This window comes from Pinus tabuliformis, chromosome Q (genome assembly GCF_031772625.1).
Source record: "Pinus tabuliformis cultivar Carrire ecotype Pingquan chromosome Q, CPIR1, whole genome shotgun sequence".
NCBI lineage: Eukaryota > Viridiplantae > Streptophyta > Pinopsida > Pinales > Pinaceae > Pinus > Pinus tabuliformis.
Window position 1 is genome coordinate 1144637483 of NC_142296.1, and position 12527 is coordinate 1144650009.

Sequence of the window (12527 nt, forward strand, 5' to 3'; positions counted from 1 at the left end):
ACCACAACACACCAGTGCAAAGATCCTAGTAACCACTACAACAACTGCAACATTTATGGCCATATAGAGGAGAAGTGCTAGAAGTTGCATCTAGAGCTAAACCTGAAGAACAAGAAGAAAGATAATAAGAAGAAGAATCTCATGGCCACTGATCCGAGCAACCAAGTTCAAAGCATCTTGTGTGGATGTGATGAAAGATCGTCTCTACATCGGTTCAGAAGGAGGTGAATCTAAGTAGCCTCTAGCAACAAGAAGAGAAAGAAATGACCAAACTCTTCCATACAAAAATACAGATCAAGAAGACGAAGATTGATGCTTCGTTTAAAATTCATGATCATCCAAACCCATATCCATTGGGATGGTAAATAAGGATGCATAGCTAAGGTAACAAAACAACGCAAATTAGATTTGTTATCAGTGTTGATTTTATTGATGAAGTAGATCTGGATGTGGTTCCCCTTTATGTATGTGGATTCGTGTTTGGAGTCCATACATGTACATGTGTGATGCAATATTCATGAGGAGAGCTAACCAGTACTGGCTCATCAAGGATGGAAAAATGTTCATCATCAACGCACACAAAGGCAAGTAAAAAATTTCACTTGTAAGTGCCAACCAAATTAATAAATTTATCAGTTCCAACAAGAAGTATGTTTTACTGTTTTTAAGAGAAAGTCAGTGTGAAGAGGAGTCAATAAGAGGCAAGGCATCCCTAGAGGGGTGTACTAATAAATAGAAACAACAATTGGAGGAGTTGTTAGAGGCATATCGGGATGTGTTCCAAGAGCCCAAAGGTTACCAACTAAGAGAGAATTGGAGCATGAGATCCAGCTATTTCCATGCTCCCCGTTGCCAAATATTGGGTTGTACAGGTAATCTGTTATAGAGAAGTGAGGTGAAGAAACAGTTGTAGCAGATGCTAGAACAAGGTGTCATTCGACTAAGTACATCACCATGTGGATCACCCATCATCATTGTGCCAAAGAAGGATTGGACTTGGCGAATGTGTATAGATTATAGGGCATTGAATAAAATCACGCCCAAGAAAAGATACCCCCTGCCCAAGATAGATGATCTACTAGGTCAGTTGTAGCAAGAAAAGTATTTCACCAAGTTGGACTTGAAGTCTGGATATCACCAGGTTCGAGTCAAAGAAGAAGATACATGGAAGACCGCCTTCAAAACCAGACAAGGTTTGTATGAGTGGTTAGTTATTCCATTTGGACTATGTAATGCACTAGCTACGTTTATGATATTAATGAATGATATATTGTTCCCTTTTATAGATTCATTTTTTATTGTCTATATTGATTATATAATAGTAAATAATGCTACCTAGGAGGAGCATATTTCACATTTGACAGAGGTACTGGAAAAATTGAAGAAGCACCAATTACTAGCAAATATCAAGAAGTGTGAGTTTGCATAGCAATCCTTGGTGTATCTGGGGTATGTGATTGGTGGAGGAGAGCTGAAGATAGATTCTTCCAAGATGGAGGCCATCATGAAATGGTTGGTTCCTACTAATGTTTCTGAGGTTAGGATTTCATTGGGGCAGCATAGTACCTGAGGAAATTCATAGCCTCATTTTCAGCAGTAGCAGCACTACTCCACACCATAACAACAAGTGGCAAGATATTCCAATGGGGAAAAGGTTAGCAGAAGGATTTCCTGGAGATAAATAAGAATATCATTCAAGCACCAATTCTGGAATTTCCAAAATTGCAGCAGACATTTGAAGTGGAGACAATACTAGTGGGTATGTTATGGGAATTGTCTTGATGCAAGGAGGAAGACCCATTTGCTACCTTTCTAAAGTATTTCATGGGGAAATTCTTAACTACCCTACCTACAACAAGGATCTCTATACCATGGTGCAAGTTGTGAAAAAGTGGAAACACTTTCTGATGGGAAAGGAGACATTAATCCACATAGTTCACCAGTCGTTATAATACTTGCAAGCCCAGGGAAAGCTACAGTAGACCAGGCATTACAAGTGGATGGGGTTTTTACAGCAGCTTTATTTGGTGATCAAGTATAAGAAGGGAAGCACAAAAAAGTTGTCCAATATGCTTTCAATGCCACCCACATCAAATATTACAGCATTGAGGACTCTTATGCACATGGATCCATTCACCCATGGTGCATACAGAGAGGCATATTCAAAATACGAGTACTTCAAGGAGGTTTATTAGCAGTTGTAGAGTCAGATTCATGTGCACAATGGTGACAACATTGATGAGCCTCATCATTGGGTAATTATATGGGCCTTAATTCACCTCCTGGCTTAGTCAAACCAGCTTTTCTCATAACTTATTACATGTTTTTTATTATATTTTGTTTATGAGGTGAGTTAGAGTTGGATATTATGCTTAGTGGACTAATATGAATTGAATGCGGGATTAAAGGAGAAAATCAAGGAGTTTTGGCAAAGACTAAGGTCAAAACTTGAATGGGACAAGGGAGAGAGATTGTAGGAGGTAAATCCTCCTCATTTACTACTCCTACATTCGAATATTCCTCCATTCATCACATCAGCTCAGAGTGCAAACAGCCAAATCATGAGGACTAGAAGGTAGCCAAGCAAGTGAGAGACAAAGCCCCAGTTTATCTCGAGTTTGGGAGCCGAGCCTCCTTAATTTTAAGGAATTTGTTGGGGACTTCAATTGTATAAGTAGAGAGGCCTAAGACCTCAGTAGGATTCAGATTTTTATTGTAAAACTCTAAGCTATTTTCGAGCTGCAATACTTATGAAAGCTCTATTGATGTAATTTTCTTTTTTGGTAATAAGAATGAGTTTTGTTTTGAGCCAACACAGAGTTAACTCAGAGGGTTGAAGCTCTTGGGCTAGGGCCTAACCCTAGCAACCAAGGCTCCTCTTTCTTGTATATGTATGTTTAGTGTAGCTTCATAGCTTCATTGCTAATTTGCTTTTTAGATGCATTTCCATTACAAGTAGTGTAGATTAGATTGGTTGTTTATTAGTTTGCTTTCATTTGTGCCTTACTTCAGTAGCAGGTTAGTAGGGAAAAAGGATCACCATAAGGTTGACAGCAAGTGTCTCGGCCTCACTTTCTCCCTCTGGGATCATGACTTGAGGAAGGGACCCTTAAGCAACCCCAAAAACACAGATTTCTAGTTCTTTTATGAGCTTTGGAGTTTGTTGTCTTTAAATTAGTATTTGGTTAGTTTTGCAAGGTAGATTTCCATTGTCATATTTTTTATCTCCATTTTTGTAGTAGATCTCATCCATGCTTTCATTCCTTTCAGCGACTTTCCTCATGCATAGTGTAGGCAGTTAATTCATTAATTTTGCTTTTCTAGTTTATGAAAAGGTTTCTTGTTTGCATAGCTTTTGGAAGATATACATGTTTTATGCAGAGCAGGTGTTTCAGGAGGAGACTAATACTTCATAGCCAGCAGCCACCTTCCACTCCATCCACCTTAGCAATCCCTTGTTTTCACCATCACCTTCACTAGTTTTTCATCATTTTTCATAGAAATTCTTCCAAGCACATTGAGCGAATCCGCCATCTACTATCTTGGATGTTGACTTATGAGTGATCCTAGACCTTATCCCACTCCATTCCACCCATCACACACCTTTCTTAGGCCTTCCATCACCTCCAACACCTCACATTTTGCTCTCGGTTGTATCCTATAGGTTTACAGGGGATCCTGTAGGTTTCTAGTACATCCTATAGGTTTTCCTGAAATAGCCTGTTTTGAGGCCGAATTGATGGAAAACCTCTAGGAAGTCACCAAAATCCTCCCAGGGGTCCTCCAGACCATCCAACCATCTCATAACCCTTCCATCCATCCTCAAACATCCTTAATTCACCTGCCACATCAACAGAAGCAATTAGTTTGCATACTTGATTTTGCATAAAAAGACAAAAAAGCAAAAACAGATTTAGTTCAGTCTCTTTACTTGCACATTAGTGATGTTTGATGCTTCTTACTTCTATAACTTAGATAGTAGCATTTGTTTCATGTTGATATAGCATTTCTGCCAAGCATAGTTTCTTAGCAGTTAATTAGGAAATGGTGTGATTTAGCATTACATGTCGACCTTCTCCGTTATTGCAGTAGAGTAACTCTCTCTTAGAGTAGATTTACCTTTTTTCCATCAAAGAATCAAGCTTCTTCTGACTCCATAGAAGTCTGACTTGGAAACCCAGTGGTCTCTCGCCAGCTGAACAGTGACAACAAGTAGAACCATCACTTTTACTTGTGTATACAACACTGTCACCTCCAAGTTTGTACGAACCCTGGGTTGATAAAGTAAAGTTGGTAGCCCAGGAGTTGCAGCATCCTTGCTACAATACTGGCGCTCATCACTTTTTGGTGCCATTGTCGGGGAGGTGTCTGAGTAAAATGTGATTACTTCTTTCTTTTCTTCTATTTCTTGTCTTCAATATTCTGCCATTAGTTTATTTCTGCAAAAGTAATCTAGTTGTTTCCTTTCTTCCATTTTGCATTTTATGCTTTCCTTTCCATTTTTCAAGCAAGATTTCAATTCAGCAAGTACCTTTTTCATGCTGTCAGTAATTTTCATTCATTCAGCAATTTCAATTCTGAAAAGTATTTTCCAAATCTAAAAAAATACAAAACCAAACCAAAAATATTTCCTTTCATGCCTCGTAGGAATAGGGACAGCTTAGGGAAATTTTTTCCAAATACCCCCACTGCATCAAACAACCAACCTTCCCTCTTCTTCGGTGGTTGTGAACTGGAGGAACCCTTAAGTGAGCAACCTGGAATATTTGAAGAGCCTACAAGGGAAGAAGAAGGAGAAGAACACATTCCTACTGAACCAATGGTTGAAAACAGAAATGACAGAGGGAATAGAGAGAGAGTTAAGGGTGCCTTCCCCATCAGGGAAACCAATGGGGACACTAAGATGAAAAATATAAGCCCCTCTTCCCTACCTCATTTCCATGGCCTGACCACAGAGGACCCTGACACTTTCCTATTTGAGTTTGTTGTTATATGTCGAACCTATGACTATACAGATGATGAGCAAAAGTTAAAATTATTTCCATCTACCCTCAAGGATGCAACATTGCGCTAGTTCATGGGTTTACCTAGAGATAACATCACAACTTGGGCTTAGATGTAGTAGGCCTTTAACAACAAATATTGAGACTACTATCGGTCAAAGGATACTAAAGAAGAAATTTTCAGGATGACCATAGGCAATGATGAATCCCTAGAGGATTACGAAGAAATATTCCAGCTTAGTTACAAAAGGGCCAGGTGCACACTTGACCCTGAGTCCCTAAAGTTTGTCCTTCTTAGGGGAGTAAGGGAAGATCTTCTGCATACCCTACATTTGTTAGCAGGAGGAGATATCTACCAATTAGCCTATGAGGATATCAAGACTGTCTTTAGAAACCATTCTAGGGCAACTAGGAAAAAGGGTAGGGGTAGTCAACCTATGGTCAATACATCGTCTTCCAACTCATCCATCAAGGGTGAAATTGGAAACATGTTGGAAGATTTCAAAAGTGATATGTTGTAAACCCTTGCCTTGCAAATGTACACCATGCACATTAAGAGGAAGCAGGAGGAAGCAGAGAGATCCTTGGCCATTTTTTGTCCTAGATGCACCAGGAGGCATCCTAGGAATGAATGTCCATTGAACTCTATTGAAATTTGCTTAGTCTGTGAAGAAAACCACTCAATAGACAAGTTCCCTTCTTTGCCTGGACTGAAATTTGTATATCAAGGAGCTGAGGGGGTCACTGAGCAGCTCTGCTACATTAACCAAAGGAGACCTCATGGGCCTAAACCATACCAACAGGGCATGCAAGGGTCATCCCATGCATATTACAACCCCAACCAAACCACAACCATTCCTTCTTGGGGACCCCCTACTCATCCTTCTTGGTCTACACCCCTCCTTGGTCCTTTGCATCTCAATATCACTCCCAGCCAGCCAGCTAGTCATTTCAAACTTATGCTCCGCCACAACCTCCATGGAATGAACCACCCCAGGGGTGGAGGCCCCAATACAACAATGCTCCAACTCTATTGCCTCCACCACCTACCCAACCACAGCTCCTGCACTCTGCTCCACCCAAGCAACCCCAGATGCCTGCCCAGCCAAATCCGAACCTGAACAATAAGCAGGCTCAACAAGTATACAGTGGAGAGACATCATATCCAGCTTATGTTGTGGAAATCCAGGAGATTAACTTGAGATCTGGGAGAGTTCTCTCAGATAACCAACCTCCACCTCCACCTAAGGAGGTTGAGGAAGAAAGAGAGGAAAGAAATCTTAAAGTGAATCCAACCTTTCCTGAGAGATTAGCCCAACCACTCCAGCCTACCCCAGAAGAGACTGAACTTCTGGGAGAATTGAAAAATCTATGTGTAAATATTCCACTTCTCCAAGTGATAAAATATGTTCCTATTTACAATAAGTTGATTAAGGAGAAGTGCTTCAAGCATCCAGGGAAGCGAAGAAGGGATGCCCCTACCATTAATGTCATTGGGCAGCGGTCCGACTTAATGCTGGGGTAGGTAATCTGTCCAAAATATTTGGACCCTGGAAGCCCTATAGTAGATGTGCACATCAATGGCACCATTGTCCCACACACTCTGATCGATCTTGGGGCTGTCATTAATGTTATGAACAAGGACACCATGCTCAAGCTCAACCTCCAAGGTTCATTAAGGAAGACCACAACAGTTCTGCAACTTGTAGACCGCTCCACAGTAACCCCTGAGGGGATTGTGGAGGATGTGATGGTCTCCATTGACTCTTGGGAGTACCCTGCAGATTTCCTAGTTCTCCAGCCTAAGGCTAAGCTTACTGGTTACCCTCTCATCCTTGGGAGACCATGGTTGGCCACTGCTGATGCTTACATTAGCTGCAGAGTTGGGAATATGACCATCAAGAATGGGCATATGTCCAAGCAGTTAGTCTTGTACCCTCCTGCTCAACCTTCTCTAGAGCATGATTTACCTTTATGGTTGGAGGAGGAGGAAGAAGATCAAGTTTATTCCGCCCAACTTTATACTTTAGAAACAACCATGGGAGGAGGATAGCAAGATGAAGATGACTTGATTGAACACCTACTCCAAAGTCCAACTCCCAGTTCATTGCCCTTAGAAGAAGCAGTAAAGGAAACCCAGAACAATCATCCAATTGACTTATGCTTGGCCGATTCCAACCCACTCCTTGTCAAAACCATAAAATTCGGCCGAGAGAGAACCTTGAAAATCAATCCATCTCTTTCTCCTCTCCAAGAAGAGAAGTTATGCAACATGCTAAAGAAAAATCAAGAAGCCTTCGCTTGGAGTTACAAAGAAATGAAGGGAGTACACCCCTCAATGTGTACTCACCACATATACATCAAATAAGGTTGCAAGCCGGTCCGACAACCCCAAAGGAGGATGAATCCAGCGCTTAAAGTTATAGTCAAAAAAGAACTGCAAAAACTTCTAGATGCAGGATTCATTTACCTTATCTCCGACAATGGGTGGGTCTCTCCTTTGGTGTTAGTTCCAAAGAAAAATGGTAAGTGGAGAATTTGTGTCGATTATAGGGAGTTGAACAAAGCCACAAAGAAGGACCATTTCCCTCTACCCTTCATTGACCAAGTGCTAGATGGCCTGGAAGGGAAAAGGTTTTTCTCTTTCTTAGATGGATTCAGTGAGTACAACCAAATCCAGATCAGCCCAAAAGACCAGAATAAAACCACCTTCACTTGTCCTTGGGGTACTTTTGCCTATAGGGTCCTTCCATTTGGCCTATGCAATGCTCCTACCACTTTCCAGAGAGCAGTCCTGAGTATTTTCGCCGAATTAGTCCATGATGCGGTGGAAATTTATATGGATGATTTTATACCTTATGGTTGTGATTTTCAAGAAGCTTTGTCTAACCTAGGCAAAGTACTACACAAATGCATTGAAATGAACCTGTCTCTCAGTCCTGAAAAATGTGAATTCTTGATGACTACAGGAACCGTGTTAGGCCATTCAATATCTTAGCAAGGACTGCAGGTGGACCCAAACAAAATAGTTATCATCTAAACTATGAAACCGGATTCGTCCTATAGGCCCCACGAATCCTGAATCCATCGTGTCCGACACGATTCTCTCCAGATTCGTGTCCAAAAACCATGACACGTCGTGTCCTATTTTGACACGTCGAATCCGACTACGTGTCACGATTTTGGCAGCGTGTCCTGTTTTCCAAGACTCGTTAGGCGGCAAAAGTGACCTGCGCGGGTATGAAAAGGCCACATTTGGTCATTACAGCCATGCATATTTTCATTTGGCAAGCGTTTTGGCAGCTTAATGATCAAGTCTAGGCCCTAGTATTGATATGCTATTCATGGTAATGTTAAATTCTTAAAGTAAGAGTGACATTCTCCTTAATCTTCATTTTCATCCTTTTACTTAAATTTTTAACATTACCATGAAATGACTCAGGATGTTTGAGAGTGGTTCCGGCTTCATTGGATTTCATATGGAGAAAGTATAATTTTAGATTTCATTCAAAATCCAGTAGACTTATCAGTTTTTCAGGATTTTAGGATTGGGAGATTGCAATGTTTCCATTGAATTTTGTCATGTATTAGGGTATGGAACTCATATTTAATCAAGAGAACCAATCCCTCTATGTACCTTGATATTAGTGACATTGGTTGTCGAACTCCTGTATCATGACCCTCCTAAAAATGTATGCATCACTCAAACAAAATCTTGACTTGACATGTTATGCTTGTTCTATCTTATGTTAATGCTTAAAGGGTGATATTAATGACAAAGATCCCTATACAGATACAGAGGTAATGACAAAGATACTTCTCGATATTAATGCTTAGAGGGTGATATTAATGACAAAGATCCTGATTTTCCAACAAGACTAAAAAATTAGACATTTCTCGTGGTGGCAAGAGGGCCAAGCATAAGAAATAGATAATAGATTGACATGTATTTGAATTTTGTATGTACTATGCATGCTAATAGCTATAGATGAAGATTTATATTTGAAATCAATAAATTTGTATCATTAATTAAAATTTGTGTAAGAAATATCTAATATATATATATATATATATATATAACGAATCCTACGTGTCATGTTCTGGGGGGTCAACATGTCCGAATTCGACACCATGAATCTCGAATCCTACGAATCCCGAATCCCCGTGTCAGGTGACTTAGCATCTAAAGGGTCCCACCTGCTTAAAAGCAGAGAAATGTCAGAAGTTTCCTAGGGTTAGCTGGGTACTATCGAAGGTTCATAAAGGACTTCAGCAAGTTGGCCTCTCCTTTATTTGGTTTGTTGGCCAAGGACTCTGAGTTTATATGGTCAAAAGGTTGTCAATAGGCCTTAGACATCCTAAAGGGCAAGTTAACCATTGCACCAATTCTTCGAGGCCCAAATTGGGCCCTCCCCTTTCATATTCATGTTGATGCCTCACACAAAGTTGTTAGATAAACTTGACTCAGGATAGAGTCAAAGTTGACCAGGTTAAACAGTGATGGTTTTGGGGCACATGGTATTGTGCACCCATAGTATTCTGCCCATGGTATTATATGTAATGGAGCTTATAAAAGGCTGGAAGGACTTCATTGTAATGCAAGACCTGGAGGTGAGCGGTGAAGGCTCACTTGGTCGGATTGGCCAAGGTTTTGGCCAATGCTAATAAGATCTTATTAGGTTGGGTTTTTCCCCGGATTTGGGGTTTTCCTAGATAAACATTTGTGTTTATGTGTTTATGGTTGTTGCTGGTTATTTTTATATTTATTCCTCTCAGTAATTATTTATGTTATGCAGTAAATTTCTTAACAACTGGTATCAGAGCCAGATATTGGCTTCAAAGGGATTCTTTGATGCCAGGGGTTTATAGTGCCTGATGAGATCAATGCAGCCTTTTTTACAGATCTGGGTCTGAAAATAATGGTGGAACAATCGTACGCGGAAGAACCTCGAGGAGAATGTGCAGAAGATAGTGTTGTAACTGTCAGGGATCGCAGTGCATTTGCGATATTTACAAGTTTGGAACATGCTGACGAATTGTTTGGGATTCATGTGGCTTCGAAAATTGTTCGTTTTCTGCTACGTGAGGCCACCGGTGCTGGAATCTACGAGGTTCTCGTCGGGCTCGCAGTTGAAGCAGTTTGATAGAAGTTTTTGAGCAAATCAAATTGAGAGAGGATGGATCAAAATCACAACAGTAATAAACAAAACAAAACAAAATAATGAAGTCAAAATTATTGCATGTAAATGGGCATACCACTATAAGACCTGGTAAGGCATGTGTACCCCTCAGTGATCACCGGTAAAGTCTGGGTTACACCTAGGTGATAGGGGGGATGTTGGGTTAACAATACCCCAGTAAAAACTCTGAGGGGGGTAAGAGCTAGAGTGAGCGGGATTGTCTCACTTAGCAAGTTTAGCTGGAGTTAGTCAAGGAACCCCAAGTCAAGTTTAAGGGGGGAATTGTTAGATAAACTTGACTCAAGATAGATTCAAAGTTGACCAAGTTAAACAATAATGGTTTTGGGGCACATGGTATTGTGCACCCATAGTATTCTGCCTGTGGTATTATATGTAATGGAGCTTATAAAAGGCTGGAAGGACTTCATTGTAATGCAAGACCTGGAGGTGAGCGGTGAAGGCTCACTTGGTCAGATTGGCCAGGGTTTTGGCCAATGCTAATAAGATCTTACTAGGTTGGGTTTTTCTCCGGATTTGGGGTTTTCTCGGATAAACATTTGTGTTTATGTGTTTATGGTTGTTGCTGGTTATTTTTATATTTATTCCTCTCAGTAATTATTTATGTTATGCAGTAAATTTCTTAACAAAAGCCATAGGAACAGCCCTAGGTCAGATAGATGAAAATTTTCATTATGATATCTATTTTATTAGTAAGAATTTGTCAAAGGCTGAACAAAATTACACAGTGACCGAAAAGGAACTCCTGGCTGTTGTGCATTCATTGAACAAATTCGGGCATTATATTATAGGCTATCAAACATTTGTGCATACTGACCATGCTGCAATCAAATATTTAATGAACAAACGAGATTTGAATGCTCGGATTATAAGATGGTTACTTTTATTATAATAGTTTGATCTAACTATTGTTGATAAGCCTGGTAAGGAAAATGTTGTTGCAGACTTTTTGTCTAGAGTAAATTTACCTGCAGGTGAAGAAGGAATGGTTGATGACCAGTTACTGGACGAGAACTTATTTGATATTTCAGTTCTCTCTCCATGATTTGTTGATATAGCAAACTATTTGGTATCAGCACAGTTCCCACCAAACTTGTCCTCCAAAGAAAAGAGAAAGATAGTAAGGAAAAGAGCCCCCTTCACTTGGATTGGGGGCAATCTCTTCAAACTTGGCCCAGATCAAATCTTGAGAAGGTGTGTCAGGGAGGAGGAAGTCTTTGACATCCTTCTAACCTGTCATGATGGGCCTTGTGGAGGTCACTTTGTAGCAAAGAGGACAACATTCAAAGTGTTACAAGCAGGCTATTATTGGCCCACTCTTCATCAAGATGTGAAAAGATATACTAGTTAGTGTGATCGGTGCCAAAGGATGGGAAGGCCTACTCCAAGAGATGAAATGTCTTTGTAGCCTCAAGTGACTTTTGAGCCATTTGACAAGTGGGCATGGACTTCATTGGGCCTATTGACCCTCCTTCCAAGCAAAAATAGTACATCATTGTGTGCACTGATTATTTGACTAAGTGGGCTAAAACCAAGGCAATTAAGGCAGCAACAAAGGAGAAGGTGGTTGAGTTCCTAAGGGAGAATGTATTCTACAAATTTGGGTACCCTAGAGAGTTGGTCACAGACCAAGGCAGCCAGTTTACCTCTAACATGATCGAAGGCTTGCTCAGCCAGCACAAGATCAAGCATAGAACCTCCACTCCCTCTCATCCATAAGCTAATGGGCAAGTGGAGGTGACCAACAAAGCATTGGAGGGCATCTTGACCAAAGTGGTAAGCAGCAGCAGGAAAGATTGGGCAAATAGACTAGTTGAGGCCACCTAGGCCTATAATACCACATGGAAGACCACCACTAGATTCACAACCTATGAGCTGGTCTATGGGAAAAGGGCCTTGCTGTCCATTGAATTTGAGTATAACACATTAAGGATGGCAGCCCAACTAGATCTAGATCTTAGCAGTACACAAAAAGAGAGATTGCTCCAGTTGAATGGTTTGGATGAATTCAGAATGCAGACCCTCCTACATACAGAGGTATTTCAACTTCAGAGGAAGATCTAGCATGATAAAACATCAAGGAAATTCAATTTCAAGAAGGCAATTGGGAGTTACTATATGATTCCAGTATAAAGACTTCAAGGGCAAGTTAAGGACAAGATGGCTAGGACCTTATGTTGTAGAAAGATGCCATGATAATGGTTCAGTGTAGATTAGAACCATAGATGAAGAGGCCATCCCTTTACTTGTTAATTGACACCGATTGAAAATTTACAAGAGACCTTTATCAAAATAAGAGTTCATTGATAATATCAATAAAATAGTG